The sequence below is a fragment of the Ictidomys tridecemlineatus genome, chromosome 12 (genome assembly GCF_052094955.1).
Source record: "Ictidomys tridecemlineatus isolate mIctTri1 chromosome 12, mIctTri1.hap1, whole genome shotgun sequence".
In the NCBI taxonomy this organism is placed as follows: Eukaryota; Metazoa; Chordata; class Mammalia; order Rodentia; family Sciuridae; genus Ictidomys; species Ictidomys tridecemlineatus.
Window position 1 is genome coordinate 71,580,888 of NC_135488.1, and position 17,286 is coordinate 71,598,173.

The 17,286-nt window shown below is 40.3% G+C and overlaps 1 pseudogene; it reads right to left on the reverse strand.

The window, feature by feature from the left end:
• Positions 1 to 9,368: 9,368 nt before the first annotated feature.
• LOC101961978 (eukaryotic initiation factor 4A-I pseudogene) lies at positions 9,369 to 16,661 on the reverse strand (annotated as a pseudogene).
• Positions 16,662 to 17,286: the final 625 nt, after the last annotated feature.

Here is a 17,286-nt window from a genome sequence, read left to right on the forward strand (position 1 = left end):
CATAAATAAATAAATAAATAGATGTAGTGTGTTCATCTACAATTATATATATATATATATATATATATATATATATATATATATATATATCCTTCATATAAAGAAACAACCTGGTGATATATGCCTATAATCCCAACAAAAGGAGCTGAGGCAGAAGAATTCAAGTTTCAAGAGATGTCTGAGCCATTTAGCAAGACCTTGTCTCAAAATAAATATTTTAAATTTGATCATTGTACATTTTATTTTTAAATTATTTTTTACATAAAAGGAGCACAACTTTTCATTTCTCTGGTTGTACATGATGTAGAGTCACACCATTTGTGCAATCATACCCATATATATCAGTGTCATTCCACCATCTTTCTCTCCCACAGATATCCCTTCCCCTCCTATTCTTCCCCTCTGCCCAATAGAAAGTTCCTCCATTCTTCCCTTGCCCCCACCATTATAGTCAGCATCCACTTATTAAAGAAAATATTTGGCCTTTGATTGACTTTCTTTGCTTACATAATATTCTCCAACTCCATCTGTTCACCTGAAAATGCTATAATTTCATTCTTCTTTAAGGCTGAGTAATATTCCATTGTGTATATATACCACAGTTTCTTTTATTTATTTATTTATTTATTTATTTATTTATTTATTTTTTAGTTCTCGGTGGACACAACATCTTTGTTGGTATGTGGTGCTGAGGATCGAACCTGGGCCGCACGCATGCCAGGCGAGTGCTCTACCGCTTGAGCCATATCCCCAGCCCCTACCACAGTTTCTTTATCCATTCATCTATAGAAGGGAATCTGGGTGGGTTCCACAGTTTAGCTCTTGTATTTGAGTTGTTATAAACATTGAGGTGGCTGCATCACTGTAGTATGTTGATTTTAAGTCCTTTGGGTATAGACTAAGGAGTGGGATAACTGAGCCAAACGGTGGTTCCATTCTAAGTTTTCTAAGGAATCTCCATACTGCTTTCCTCCTGCCCACATCCTGCATAGGCGATAGAAATGGGTTCTTCTTGGTGGAATGGGCTGGCTGGGAAATAAAGGCCAAGAAAGACAAAACATATATATATATATATATATATATATATATATATATATATATATATATACACACACACACACACAGAACACAGGAAATATTTTTAGAAAGCGGGGGTGGGACTTGCTAGCCAATCTTAGGGATCTAGCTTCCACACTGAAAAAAGAAAGCAAGCCAAATGGAGCCTGCACTTGCTTTATTTATACTGGGGAACATTAAAGGTTTTCCATGGAATATTCTTTGCCAAATAAGGTAGGAGGTGGGCTATGCAGTTCCCAGGGGGTTTAGACCAACTCCAGAGCTACCAGGGTAGAGTGGGGATAGAGGTCATGTGCCTTGGCAATCTGTTGTGCAGGGGAGCCAGGATAATTCCCAAGGAAAAACCTAAATCTCCAAGTCTCCATACTAAGTGAAGTCCCTCAAGTAATTAACAGGTGGCTCCCTGCACTTTCCAAAGTGGTTGCACCATTCAAAATAAAATCTTAAAAGAGGACTGAGGAGGGCTGGGGTTGTGCTCAGTGGTAGAGCGCTCAACCTTGCACGTGCGAGACCCTGGGTTTGATCCTCAGCACCACATATAAAAATAAGTGAAATAAAGGTGTTATGTCCAACTACAACTAAAAAATAAATATATATTTTTTAAAAAGAGGACTGAGAATATACCTATAGGGTCTTGATTTAACAAGCAGCCATCTTGAAGGTTAACCACCACCTTAGATAAGGTTCACTTTCTGGTACTTTCTCTTAGCCGAACTCCCCCCACCCCCATTAGTGACCTACCCCATGGTACCACAACCCTCAGCCAATCCCAGAAGGAGACGATCCCTTGACTCTGGAAAGCCCCATGGTGCCATCAACCTAAGCCAATCCCATGCTACTCCCACCGCCTCTCTCTGAGGCAGGCACCTGAGCCTGTCCCACAGCGCCACAGCTACACCTCCAAACCCGGCCCCACAAAAGCTGGACACCCGAACATCTCCTATAGAGAGATGGCCTTCATTTATCAGCTCTGACAAATACATTCTCGTGTGGATCTCTGGCTGGTCTCTGTCTTTCATTTCTCGCTCCTGGTTCCTTGCTTTCCCTTCAATAACTCCGTGGTAGAACACTTGCCTAACACTCATAAGAACCTGGGCTCGATCCATAGTATCACAAAACAAACAAACAAAAAAAACCGCATAAATAAAATAAAAATAAGGCTGAGGATGTAACTCAGTAGTAAAGTACCCCTGGATTCAACCCCCAGTACTGTAAAAAAAAAAAAAAAAAAAAGTACATTAGAAGTACACTAGACATGCATTACTTTTGTTATTTAAAAACATTGTCTGCTGGACTTGGTGTCCCATGCCTGTAATCCCAATGGCTCAGGAGTCTAAGGCAGGAGGATCATGAGTTCAAAGCCAGCCTCAGCAATTTATTGAGGCCCAAAGCAACTCAGCTAGACCCTATCTTTACACAAAATATCAAAAAAGCAGCTGGGGATGCCCCTCAGTGGTTAAGAGCCCCAGAGTTCAATCCCCAGTACCAAAAAAGATTTTTAAAAATTGTCTGAATTTTGTGTTAATTAAAATTCAGCTGCCTAATATTTCTAAAAATCAAATTTGCTTTCTCACTAGAAACATAAATAAATCAATTCATTCATTATATTTACTTTCTTTCCAGAAAATGGCTTTAGAAAAGTATACCGTCATGAAGGTTTGTGTCCCTATGATTTAATAATGTTATTCTGTACTAGGTTCTGTTGGGTTTTGCATGTATTCATTGCCTCATCTCATCTGCACAATCCCATGAAGAAGTTTCTACTAAGGTGCCAATTTTAGAGATGAGGAAACTGAGGAGAAGAGAGGGAAATAAATTACCCAAGTCAATTAAGTGGTATGAGGCACAGATCTAGGTGGATTTAAAGCCTTTACAACTATCGGATGCCTCACTACCTTTCAGAGAGGTGAGAGCATTAAGGCAGCCCAAATCACCTCCTCATCTACTGCCTCCCACAACTGTGGCATACCCCTGCTTCCCGCACCTCTCCTCTCACTATTTGTAGCTGGCCTGATTTCAGGGGAAAAGAGAATTCCTTCAGCTTCTATCTTTCCCTGCATCATCTCTTCCCCCCTCTAAGAGAGACACTTCCATTCAATGTTAATTCCTCAAAGACTGAGGCCCCAACCAAGTGGGTTGCCAGATTTAACAACCCTATATTCATTGCAATCTTTGGGACACACTTCTGCTAAAAAACTAGCTGGGTACAGTCGCACACACCTGTAATCCCAGCAGTTCGGGAAGCTGAGGCAGGAGGATGGTGAGTTCAAAGCCAGCTTCGACAAAAGCGAGGTGCTAAGCAACTCAGTGAGACCCTGTCTCTAAATAAAATACAAAAAGGACTGGGGATGTGGCTCAGTAATCGAATGCCTCTGAGTTCAATCCCCAGTACAAAAAAAAAAAAAAACCTATTCATTATTTAACTGAAATTTTAATATAATGAGTACCCTATATTTTAGCTGATCCTATCTATATAGTCTTCCTTTCATCATTTTTTGGTGTTTGTTTTTTTTTTGTTTTTTGTTTTGTTTTGTTTTGGTACTGGGAATTGAACTCAGAAACACTCAACCACTGAGCCATATCCCCAGCCCTATTTTGTATTTTATTTAGAGACAGAATCTCACTAATTGCTTAGTACCTCACTAAATTGCTGAGGCTGGCTTTGAACCCAAGGTCAGCCTATCAGCCTCCTGAGCTGCTGGGATTACAGGCATGTGCCACCACACCCGGCCTTCCTTTCATCCTAAGAAAACATACCAAATAAATCTTAATCCCTCATCTCCTTCCAACCTCCAACTGCCCAACCAGAAGACACCTATCACGCCCATGCCTCCTCCCAGGGAAAACTGAATGACAATAAAATCACATCTGCTGTTGCCCAACTAGCCCTTGTTTGGGCCAGGCATGATCTGGCCTCCTCTGCCCACTGCCTCCAGAGCAGACTGGAGGCAGACCTAAGAAATCACTAGACTGAACTCTGAGCCAGTCTGATAGTCTAGCTAAAGACCAACTGTCCCCAAAGATACAGTAGTGTTGATGCACTAGGAGAACCCTGCTTGTAGCAGACCCAGTGCCCATCACCCTTGGTTACCCTCTGCAAGTATCAAATGCAGCCTCAGCCTGACAGTATTAGCACTTCTCCCCCTAACCTCACTCTCAACCCCTAGAAAAGGAGTGTTGCATGGGCTCCGAGTGTAGCTAAGTGGTAGAGTGTTTGTAAAGCATGCATGAGGCCCTAGGTTTGATCTCTAGCACACGGTCCCCCACCCCACCACCACCACCACCACCACCACCACCACCAAAAGGAACCTGGTCCTGGGCTTGCTGCCATTCTCTGAGAGGTGGGGAATGTGTAACCTTTCAGGAAGAGACTGAAGGATGATAGATATTCCTGAAACTTGGGTTTTATCCCAATCACATAATTGTATTATACTATGTTTTCACAAATTTCTTGAAAGCAAGAGCTATAGCTTTTATGTTCAGATGCTGAGAATAAGTACAAGGCCTAGGTAGTTACCCATGAATGAATGAATGAATAAATCTACAGACAAAATGGCCTCAATAAGAGAAAATTAAGCAGGGTGTGGTGATGCATGCCTATAATCCCGGGACTAGGGAGAATGAGGAAGGAGAATCACAAGTTCCAGGCCAGTCTCAGAAATTTAGCCAGACCTGTCTCAAAATTAAAAAAAAAAAAAAAAAAAAAAGAATTAGAAGAAGAAGAAGAAGGAGGAGGAAGAGGAGGAGGAGGAGGAGGAGGAGGAGGAGGAGGAGGAAGAGGAGGAGGAGGAAAAGAAAAAAAATTAAACTGTGGCATCTCAGCTCTCTGAAATACCAAATACTTATCCAAAGCAAAAAGCATATCTCAGGCTAGGGTTGTGGCTCAGCAGAAGAGTGCTATGAGGCCCTGGGTTCGATCCTCAGCACCACATAAAAATAAATCAATAAAATAAAGGTATTGTGTCCAACTACAACTAAAAAAGTAAATAAATAAATATTTTTTAAAAAAACTTATCTCAAGGGGCTGCAGTTGGAGCTCAGCATTAGTGCACTTGCCTGGCATGTGTGAAGCACTGAATTAGATTCTCAGCACCACCTATAAGTAAATAAAGGTCTATCAACAACTAAAAAATATTTTTTAAAATAATCTCAATTTATGGAAATGTTGCAAATTAACCAATTGAATTCAGAAAATAAACACTGCTCATTTATTTTTATTTGTATTTTTATTTATAACTATGTTGAAATCTATGTACAAATCACAGTCAAGCACAATTAAGACTGGCAAAAGCCTGGCACGGTGGCACATGCCTGTAATCCCAGTGACTCGGGAGGCTGAGGCAGGAGGATAAAAAGTTCAAAGCTAAGAGCTGGGGTTGTGGCTCAGTGGTAGAGCACTTGCTTAGTATGCGTGAGGCATTGGATTTAATTCTCAGCACCACATATAAATAAATAAATAAAGTTTAAAAGTCCATCAAAAGTTCATCATTAAAAGAAAAAAAGTTTAGGGCTGAGGTTGTGGCTCAAGCGGTAACGCGTTCACCTGGCATGCGCAGGGCACCGGGTTCGATCCTTAGCACCACATAAAAATAAAAAAATAAAGATGTTGTGTCCACTGAAAACTGAAAAATAAATATCAAAAAATTCTTTCTCTCTTTCTCTTCTCTCTCTCTCTCAAAAAAAAAAAAAAAAAAAGTTCAAAGCCAGCATCAGTAATTTAGTGAAAACTTAATCAACTTAATGAGACCCTGTTTCAAAAAAAATAGAAAAGTCTGGCAAAAAAATTTGGAGTTTTAATACTTTAGAAACTAGTATTCAGTAAAGGGTATTGTATGGTTTTATTGTTTTGTTGTTGTTGTTGTTGTTTTGTTTGTAGTATTGGGGCTCGAACCCAGGTATGCTCTATCAGAGCTAGATCCTCTGCCTTTTTACATTTTTAAAAAAATGTTGATGACAGGATTAAACCTAAGGTGCTTAACCACTGAGCCACGTCCCCAACTCTTTTTTATTTTGAGACAAGTTCTCAGTAGGTTGTTTAAAGTTTCACTAAATTGCTGAGGCTGGTTTTGAACTCCCAATCTTCCTGCCTCAGCCATGCACTTGCTGGGATTACAGGTGTGCACCACCATACTCGGATAATATTCTATAAATTTACAAATATTATTATTTGTTTATAATTTTTAATATTTATTTTTTTAGTTGTAGATGGACACAATATCTTTATTTTATTTTTATGTGGTGCTGAGGATTGAACCCAGTGCTAGGCGACCTCTCTACCACCAAGCCACAACCCCAGCCCTAAATTTATTTTTATAAATTTATAAATATTTTATAAATTTTCTCAATTTCAAAATAAATATTTCTTTTTAAATTTTTTTTAGAGAGAGTGAGAGAACTTTTTAATATTTAATTTTTAGTTTTCGGTGGACACATCTTTATCTTTTTATTTTTATGTGGTGCTGAGAATCAAACCCAGCACCTTGCACATGCCAGGCGATCACGTTACCGCTTGAGCCACATCCCCAGCTCCTTAATTTTTTTTTTTTTAGTTGTAGATGAATACAATACCTTTATTTTTACTTATTTATTTATTTTTATATGGTGCTGAGGATCAAACCCAGTGCCTCACACATGCTAGGCAAGTGTTCTACCACTGAACTACAACCCCAGCCCCCAAATAAATATTTCTTTATAGCTGAGAATCAAGAGGGATCTCAGCCTCTGAATCACTGGAATAAATAAATTCACAGGTTCATAATTTGAGCTCTTATTAAAATTTTTTTAAAGAGAGAGAATTTTTTTAGTATTTATTTTTTAGTTTTCAATGAATACATCTTTGTTTTATTTTTGTGTGGTGTTGAGAATCAAACCCAGTGCCAAGCGCATGCCAGACAGCACACTACCGCTTGAGCCACACCCCCAGCCCCAGCTCCTATTAAGATTTGCACAAGTTAAATTTTCTTTTCCTTCCAGAGGGCACTATGTGCTCCCATGTTCCTGATACTCTATTACAGAAACAGTATCTATTCAACACAAATGGAAAGGAACTTATGGCCATGACCTGGTTTATTTGACCAGGAAACACCAAAAGTATAGCTGGGCATGGTGATGCACGCCTGTAATTTCAGCGACTCTGGAGGCTGAGGCAGGAGGATTACAAATTCTAGGCTAGCCTCAGCAATTTAACAAAACCTATCTCAAAAATGTCTGGGGATGTTGCTCAGTGATTAAGTACCTCTAGGTTCAATCCCTGGTAACAACAATAACAACTAAGTGTGTATTTTCATTGCACCATATAATTTCCATTAGCTCTTTGCTTTTATTTTTTATTTTTTAGTTGTAGTTAGACATAACACCTTTATTTATTTTATGTGGTGCTGAGGATGGAACCCAGGGTGTGCACATGCTAGGCAAGTGCTTTACCGCTGAGCCACAACCCTAGCTCCTTCTTTTTTTGAGTGCTGAGGATTAAGCCCAGTACCTGATACACACACTCTACCACTGACCACTGACATAGATCCTCAGCCCCATCTTTTTACCTCTTATGTCTGAATAGGTTATTTTGTTTGTTTGTAGTTTGGGGGTTTTTTCACTTTTGTTTTTTGTTTTGGTACCAGAGATTGAACTCAGGGGGCACTTAACCACCAAGCCACATCTCTAGCCCTTTTTATTTATTTATTTTTATTTTAAGACAGGTCTCACTAAATTACTTCGGGCCTTGCTAAATTGCCAAGGCTGGCTTTGAACTTGTGATCCTCGTACCTCAGCAGCTTGGATTCCATGTGTATGCCACCACACTAGCTTGTTGTTTCTTTGTTTTTTGTTTTCTTTGTTTTCAGTACTGGGGATTGAACTCAGGGTACTCTACCACTGATTCATATCCTGAGCCCATTTTATTTTTTATTTCGAGTCAGGGTCTCGCTAAATTGCTAAAACTGCCTTGAATTTGCAATTCTCCTGCCTCAGCCTCCCAAGTCACTGGGATTACAGATGTTGGTCACTGTGCCTAGCTCAAATTGTGTTTAAATTCTAGCTTTGTTCCTGAAATAATAGCTACAGATTCATGTGACTCCCTAAACTACATTTTCATTGGTGATCCTCTGTGAAAACCCTTGGTGGCTCCTAGTTGCCCAAATCTAACTCCTCAGCCCATTGAATTCCAATCTGCTCTTTCAATCTTATCTTTCACTAATCTCTTTTTCTTAACTAAAGCCTAATACAAATGCCTAATTCAAGCCCTACTTTATACATTCCTCAGGTCCTCTCTATCAGTGTTTTGAATTCCTTCTTTTTTTTTTTTTTTTTTGCCTCAAAAAGTGACATTTATTCAAAGAAAAAAAAAAATAAAGACAAGATGTCCATTCCTTGGCTCCCTTCCCTCTTCTTCCAGTTGTTCCTTAGCCCGCAAAGGATTGAACGAACACTGGCTGGGGCTAGCTAGCAGGACAGCTCTTCTTAGATGAGGTCAGCAATAATAAGGGGCATCTCTTCAATGGAGATGTTATAGAAGGTCTCAGTGTTTCTAAGAGTCCTCTTGTCTTCTTCTGTCACCATGTAAACAGCCATATCTTATGGCCAAAACTTCTACTTCAACCAATTCTGGGGGTGTGGTTTTCCTTGTTGGTGGGAAGGTGATAGTTGATGACTAGAGAAACCTGCTGCACATCAATGCTTCTGGTCAGTAGGTCAGTGATAATAAAAAATTGGCTACAGCCAGACCAGAACTCCCTTAAGATCACATCTTATTCCTTTTGGTCCATATCTCCATGCATGGCAGAGACAGTGACGTCTTGGGCACGCATGTTCTCAGTGAGCCAATCAACCTTCCTTTGGATGTTGATGAAAATCATTGTCTGGGTAAAGGTCAGGGTTTCATAAAAGTCACACAGCGTGGCAAATACCCTCCAGGGTCAACTCTTCCTTCTTTTTTTTTAATTGGTAGATGGACACTGTAATGTACTTGCTTAGCATCTGGATGACCATCTTAAGTGATAGCCAGCATCTTAAGAAAAAGTTTTGCTCTCCCGCCCAAGGGCCTTTCTGAGAAAGGTTCACCACTCCCTCTTATTAACCCCACCCTTAACCTCTCGCTCTCCTTCTATGGAGAGATGGCCTTTATTTGTTATCTCTGACAAATAAACTCTCGTGTGTATCTCTTCCTGGTCTCCAGTTTCTCACTCGCCCATCTCCAGGTTTCTCACTTTCTTTTCAGACACAATACCTTTATTTTATTTATTTATATGTGGTGCTGAGGATCGAACCCAGGGCCTCACACATGCTAGGCAAGCACTCTACCACTGAGCCACAATCTCAGCCCAGCTCTTCTTCTTGACAAGAATCCAAATGGGGTCCCTCATGAACTTCTTTTCACATTAAACACATCAGAAGGCATTGTATCTGACAACAAAACCACTGGATACTGCTTTGAGCTTCTGGAAAACGTCATAGATCTGGTTCTTGAATCTGCAGCTTAAAGTTTCATCAGCTTCATCCAATGCAAACATCTGGATATATTTGGGAGACAGGTATCTCTGGTTGAGCATACCAAACACACAGCCAGGGGTATCCACAATGATATGGGGAGCCTCCATCTGCAACTTTTGCACCTCAGCACACACATTGGTGCCCCCAATGCAGGCATGACATCCAATTCTTAAATGGGTGCCAATACCAAAGACTGGGTGGATTTTAGATCTAATTCAATCTGCTGGAGAATTATATGGCAAATGTGGCTTTTTTCCTAGTCCCAAACTGGGCTTGAGCAATCACATTATAACCCTGGATACAAGGAAGAATGGCTCAATGCTGAATGGCAGAGGGCTTCTCAAAACCATGGGTATAGATGTCACAAAGGAGGGTCTCTTGGGCTATTGTCTCTGGATCAGGAATCCTGACTTACAGATATGATCCTTAGAAACTAGGCTCTTCTCTTTTTGTTGAAAAATCAATCTTCCTTTCTTCCTTTCACCAGGGATTAAACCCATGGGTGCTCAACTACTTAGCCACATACCCAGCTCTTTTGATTTTATATTTTTGAGACAGGGTTTCCCTGAGTTGCTTTGGGTCTGGATAAATTGCTGAGGCTAGCCTTGAACTGGCAATCCTTATACCTCAGCCTCCTGAGTCACTGGGATGATAGGCAAGTGCCACCACACCTGGCTAGAACATTTCTTCTTTGGAATTTTCTTTGGCCCTTATCATTTTCTGGCATTGTTAATATCCTTTATGCGTTTTCATTTGGTTTTCACAAGTAAACAATGTCATCACTGAGGTGGAATGAACCAGCAAGCTGATCTTCACAAGATAGGTTAGGGCGTCATCAGACAGATATAGAAGTTCAGTTATGTATACTCCTATTAACTGAGTGGTATTTTATAATTTCCAGAAATAGCCAGATGTAGTGGTGTACACTTGTAATCTCAGTAGCTCAGGAGGCTGAGGCAGGAGGATCATGAGTTCAAGGCCAGCATCAGGAATTTAGTGAGGCCCTAAGCAATTTAGTAAGACCTTGTCTCTAAAATATTAAAAAGCGCTGGCGTTGTGGCTCAGTGGTTAACTGCACCTGGGTTTAATCCTTGATACCAACAATAATAATAACAACAACAACACAGTCAGATTGTAAAACTGAATCATGCTAACTAAATCCTAAGGAAGATTTATAACCATAAGAACATACACTTTTTTTAATAGACCTTTATTTTATTTATTTATTTATTTTTATGTGGTGCTGAGGATTGAACCCAGTGCCTCATTCGTGCTAGGCAAGCATTCTATCACTGAGCCACAACCCCAGCCCCCCAAGAACATACACTTTTATTTGAAATTTTTTTTCAGATCATTTTTATTTGGCAATACCAGTAGACATTTGTATAGGCTAGTATCCTGATATGAACCAAATTACAGATAAAGAAGTTTTCAGCCAGCCCTTGTAGCACACTCCTATAATCCCAGCTACTTAAGAGTCTGAGGCAGGAAGACTAAATTCCAGGCCTGTTTGGGCAATTTACCAAGACCTGTTTTAAAACAAAAAGAACTGGAGACAAAACTCAGTTGATAGGGTGCTTTCCTAGCTTTCCCAATTGAACCTAGCTTTACTGGATTCAGTTTCCAGTAGAGCAGAAAAGAAAGATGAGGAGAAGGAGAAGGAGAAGAAAGGGGGGGAGGGGGAGGGGAAGAAGGATGTGGGGTCAGGGTTGTGCAGCTCAGTGGTGGATACTTACTAGCAGAATACTTATCTGCGTTCAGTTTTCTAGGAGGAGGGCTAATTTACAGTAAGTAGCTGTAAGAGGGGAAAAGAGGAACTGGCTTTGTAATTATCTATGTTTTCTATTGCTGTTATAACAAGTTACTGTAACCTTGGTAGCAAACAATAAACAAATATACTATCTTATAGTTGTTTGGTTTGGAACACCCATCTTAGTCCAGGTGGGGTGGCACGTGCGTGTAATCCCAGCAACTGGCAAGTTCCAGGCCAACCTCAGCAACTTAGAATGGCCCTGTCTCAAAATAAAAAGTAAAATGAGCTGGATATCAGGTATGTAGGTCATGGTAAAGGGCGCCTGGGGTTCAATCCCCAGTACAAAAAGAAGAGGAGGAAGGAAAAAAAGAGGAGGAGGAAGAAAACAACAACACCCATTGTAGTCTGCACAAGATCAAGATGTGCTTCTTTCTGGAAAATCAGGGAGAGAATCTGTTTCTTTGTCTTTCCCAACTTCTACAGGCCCTCATATTCCTTGGTTCATGAACCCCTTCTTCAAATCATGCTAACATCCTCTTCTACCTCTCCCCGTTTTTTTTTTGTGTGTGTGTGTGCCAGGGATTGAACCCAGGGGTGCTTAAACACAGCCACATCCTCAGTCCTTATTTCCTGGCTTCTCTTCCACTATTTACTTATTTATTTTAAATATTTATTTTTTAGTTGTAGTTGGACACAATACCTTTCATTTTATTTATTTATTTTTAACATGGTGCTGAGGATCGAACTCAGGGCCTTGCACATGCTAGGCAAGTGCTGCTCTACCTCTGAGACACAACCCCAGCCCTCTCTTCCGCTTTTAACGACCTTGGTGATTAAATTGGATTTAGCCAAATAATTCAGGATAATCTCTTCCCCATTTGAAATTCCTTTCTTCCTTTCTTTTTTTTTCTTTCTTTCTTCCTTCCTTTTTTTTTTTTTTTTTTTGGTGCTGGGTATTGAACCCAGGGGTTCTTAACCATTGAGCTACATCCTTAGCCTGTTGCTGAAAGTTCGGTCCATGACCCCAATGCCAGTCCAATAACGAGGACACGGTTTAGAGAAAAACGAAAAAGAAGGTTTATTGCTTTGCAAGCAAAGGAGAAACACAGGGAACTCCTGTCCCACAAGCTGTGATTCTCCCCATCAGCAGGAACAGGGGGCTTTTTAAGAGGTGATTCAAAGTCTACGTTCCGTATGTTCTCTGTCTGGAATCGTAATTCACCTGTTAATTTGGGAGACAATCGTTTTGGAAATCTTCTGGTATTACCCCCAAAGTCTGGATTATTACTTCCTTCCTATTGTGGATGTGTATTTAGGGAAAAACTAACCCCTGCCTATAATGGGGAAGATTTATTTATTTGGTGCTATGTATTGAATCCAGGGGTGCATAAACATTGAGCCACAACCCAAGTCTTTATTTATTTATTGAGATAGGATCACACTGAGTTGCTTAGGGACTCACTAAACTGCTGAGGCTGACCTCAAAATTGTGATCTTCCTGCCTCAGCCTCCCTAGTTGCCAGGATCACAGGTGTGCAGCACTACCCTTGGCCTAATTTTATCTTTTTGTTGGTGGTGATAGTGCTATGGCCTTGCACATACTAAGTACATGCTCTATCAGTGAGCTACACCCCCCAGTCCCTTATTCATTTTTATTATATATATTAAGGTGTATAACATGTTTTCATACATACACACATATATATAACAAAATAATTACAGAAGTTTCTTTCTTTCTTTGTAGTAAGAAAAGGTGATCTCTACTTTTTTAGCAAACTTCCAGTATACAATATTATGAACTATAGTTCTTATGTTGTACATGAGATCTCTGGATCTATTCATCCCACATAACTGCAGATTTGTACCCTTGACCTACATCTCCCCATTAAGACCATCTTGGTCACATATGCAAAATCTAAGGTGGTAGAAAATTAATTACCAATCATTGTTGAAGGGACCTTATCTGGTGCCTGAGGTGCCAGAAGAAGAAGTCAAATTTCTGGAATGGAATGCCAAAAAAATTTTGGTCTCAGGCCATGTAGTTCCCTAATGCCCAATGGCACTCAGCTGCATGGGATTATGGGCAGTTTTGCCCAAGCAGGACATCTTGGGGTGCAGTTATCCCAGCTTCCCAATCCACTCTGAGGTCTTCACCCCTGCTGGGCCCTCAAAGTAGTAATAATGTTCCTAGGTCTCTAGCACCCCTCCTTAGCACCCCTCTTCATCATCCCTACTCCTTCTCCCCAGGCAATTGCCTCTCTTTCTTCCCTCCCTTTCTTCCCTCCCCTTCTTTACCGGATTTACTGGATTTTACAAAACACTTGAAGAGCACTTGGTCTTAAGCTGCTTTTGGCTTTCCTTCTTGCAAATTCCTAGGGAAGAAATTACAAAAGTCCTATACAAGAAGGACCTGTGCAGAGTGGGATAGTGGAGCAAAACAGTATTATAGTTAATAAATTATCACACAAAAACACTCCCATTAAGTAAATACAGCCTACTATTTTATCTTTTTTTAACTAGAATTTTTTTTTAAGATTTTTATAAGCCAGGCAACATCTGTTTACATTTGTCACTTATCTGAATGTTTCTCATACTTTATCTTACATTAGCTATTTTAACCTGGATGCTCCCTTAAGATATTTCTGGATATGTTGATAACCCCAGCTACACAGGAAGCTGAAGCAGGAGGATTGCAAATTCAAGGTCTGCAATTTAGCAAGACCCTCCACAACTTAGTGAGATGCTGTCTCAAAAAAAAAAGGGATGAGGATGTATCTCCCTGGTAAAATGTTTTATTTGTTTTGGTAGTGAGGAATGAATCCAGGGGTGCTTTAACACTCATCCATATCCCCAACCCTTTTAATTTTTTTTATTTTTGAGACAGGATCTTGTTAAATTGCTTAGGGTCTAGCAAATTGCTCAGGGCGGCTTTGAACTTTTAATCTTCCTTCTTCAGCCTCTAGAGCCCAGGATTACAGGCATGCATGACCACACCTGGCTAATTCAGTGGTCCAAACTACAGTGCTGTGCAACCATCATCACTGTCCAGTTCCAGAATTTTTTATCACCCCAAATTGAAGCCTGGTACCTATGTAGTCATTTCTCACGCTCTCTAACCCAACCGATGATTTGCAGAGGTGTTTTTGTTTTTTGCTGTGGGGATTGAGCCCAGGGCCTAATACATGTTAGATAAGTACTCTACTGTGGAGCTACACTCCCAATCTCAATAGTTTTCTTTTTTCTTTCTTCTTCTTCTTTTTTTTTTTTTTTTTTTGGTACTGGAGATTGAATCCAGGAGTGCTTTACCACTGAGCTACTTATTTTTTACCTTTTTTTTGTGTGTGTGTGGGGGGTGGTACTCAGGGACATTCGACCACTGAGCCACATCCCCAACCCTATTTTGTATTTTATTAGAGACAGGGTCTCACTAAGTTGCTTGGCTCCTCGCCATTCCTGAGGCTGGCTTTGAACTCACGATCCTCCTGCCTCAGCCTCCCAAGTCCATGGGATTATAGGTGTGGGCCACTGCACCAAATTTATTTTTTACTTTGAGACAGGGTCTTACTAAGTTTCTTGGGGCCTCAATAAATTGCCAAGGCTGGCCTTGAACCTGATATCCTCCTGTCTCACTTTCCTTACCTGCTGGGATTACAGGTGTGCACCACCATACCTGGCTAACACCCTGAGATAGCAAGTAAACATATGAAAAAATGTTTAACCAAGCAAAGCGGCACACACCTGTAACCCCAGCAACTCAGGATTATTACACACAAACAATGAGACAGGGGGATCATAAGGCCAGCCTTGGCAATTTAGTGAGGTCCTAAACAACTTAATGAGACCCTCTATGAAAATAAAAATAAAAAGGACTGGGGATGTAACTCAGTGGTTAAGCCCCTCTGAAGCTCTTCTGGATTAAATCCCAAATTACCACGACTGCCCCCCTTCAAAAAGAAAATATGTTTCACATCATATGTCATTAGGGGAGGGCAAATTAAAACAATGATGAATATCATTATACACGGATCAGAAAGGCAGTGAAGCTATTCTATATGAGAGCCAAAATCCAGAGAAATGAGAGCAAGAACTCTCAAACTGGGCGTGGTGGCCCATGCCTGTAATCACAGAGATCTGAGAGGTTGAGGCAGGAGGATTGTGAGTTCAAAGCCAGCCTCAGCAAAAGCAAGGCGCCAAGCAACTCAGTGAGACTCTGTCTCTAAACAAAATACAAAATAGAAGCTGGGGATGTGGTTCAGTGGTTGAGTGCCCCTGAGTTCAATCCCCAGTATTCTTCCCTCCCCTCAAAAAAGAACTCTCATTCACTGCTGGTGAGATATAAAATAGCAGGGCCACTTTAAAAGACAGTTTGGCAGTTTATTACAAAAAGAAACACATTCCAATCCCATTACCTACTCTACATGCCCCCCCAAAAAAGAAATATACTTTATATAAATTCAATATAAATATATTGAATCCAGGGGTACTCTACCACTGAGCTACATCCCCAACCCCTTTTGGATCTCACTAAGTTACCCAGATTGGTATACTCTTCCTGCCTCAGTCTCCACAGTCTAGGATTACAGGCATGGACCACTGTGCCTGGTTCATGGAGGACCTTTAAATGCACATTATTCAATTAAAGACATGAATCTGAAAAGACTAAACCTAGTGTATGATTCCAACTCTGGCATTTTGGAAAAGGCAAAAGAGTGAACAGTAAAAAGATCAGTGGTCACAGGGATTGGGGGAAAGAAGGGATGATGAATAGAATCACAGAGGATTTTTAAGGCAGTGAAGCTATTCTATATGACAGTACAATGGTAGACACCTGTCATTATGTCTGCTTGCTAGGCAGATAGTTTTAGGGGCGATTGTCTATGCTTCTGGGGTGGATGGGAAACAACTGCTTTCCCTTGAAATGGCTGTTAACACTCCTTCAAGTTGTTCTTTGGTTTCTGATAAGGCCCTACAGAGAAACCTGCAAAAATCGCTGAGTCACTTACTCTTCTTGGTGACCAAGCATAAACTTGGCTCATTTTAATAAATTTTTCCTGCACAGGAGGCTTTCGGATCTGCCATTTTTTGCACATATGATGTATGAAGAAGCATGATCTCCCACTGACCGTGCCCAGCGATGTGCCTGTCTCTACCTGTATTGACACGTCTTTCCTTTATGAATATAGATGTTTCTCCAAGGAAATTCCCTTGCTTTTTTTGTTCAGGGAAACACAACTGCTTTGGGGGTTGTTCCTCATGCTCCCTTTACTTGTAGAAATAACAAACCTTTTTTCACTCTTTCATCTCCTAATTGCACACTGGCTTTGTACCCACCAAGGAGCAAACTCATGGTGTTTGGTTAAAGTTCTATATTTGTCAAAACCCAGAGAATGTACAACACCAAGAGTGAACCTTAATGTCAAGTAAGGACTTTGGATAATAATGATGTTTCAGTGTAAGTTCATAAATTGTAACAAATGATACTACTGTGGTGGGGGACGTGGATAGTGGGGAAGGCTGTGTAGGTTTGGGACATGGGGGTGGGAGTGGTATAGGAAACTGTACTTTCTGCTCAATTTTGCAGTGAAACTAACATTGTTCTAAAAAATAAAGTGTATTTTAAAACAAACAGACAAAAAAAAAAAAAAAGAATGTAGCGCATTACTAAGATAAACTCACCCAAGATGTAGCATTAGGTGAACCAAGGAAGTTCAAACTGTTTTATGGGCTGATTTTGTAGGAGTTGGGGGAGATAAGTTTGTTCAAAAACATAAATAGAAGGACATAAAGAATTTGCTAGCAGGGGCTCCTTCTGGGGAATGGATTGGGGAATCAGGACTGGAGAATTTTTATTTCCTTTGGTATATAGACCCAAATTGTAACATGAGCTTGTAGTTCTGGTTTTCCTTGATTACAAACTTTATTTAAGTAATAAATTGATATATGTATTTTCTTGTCAAAATATTCTAACAATT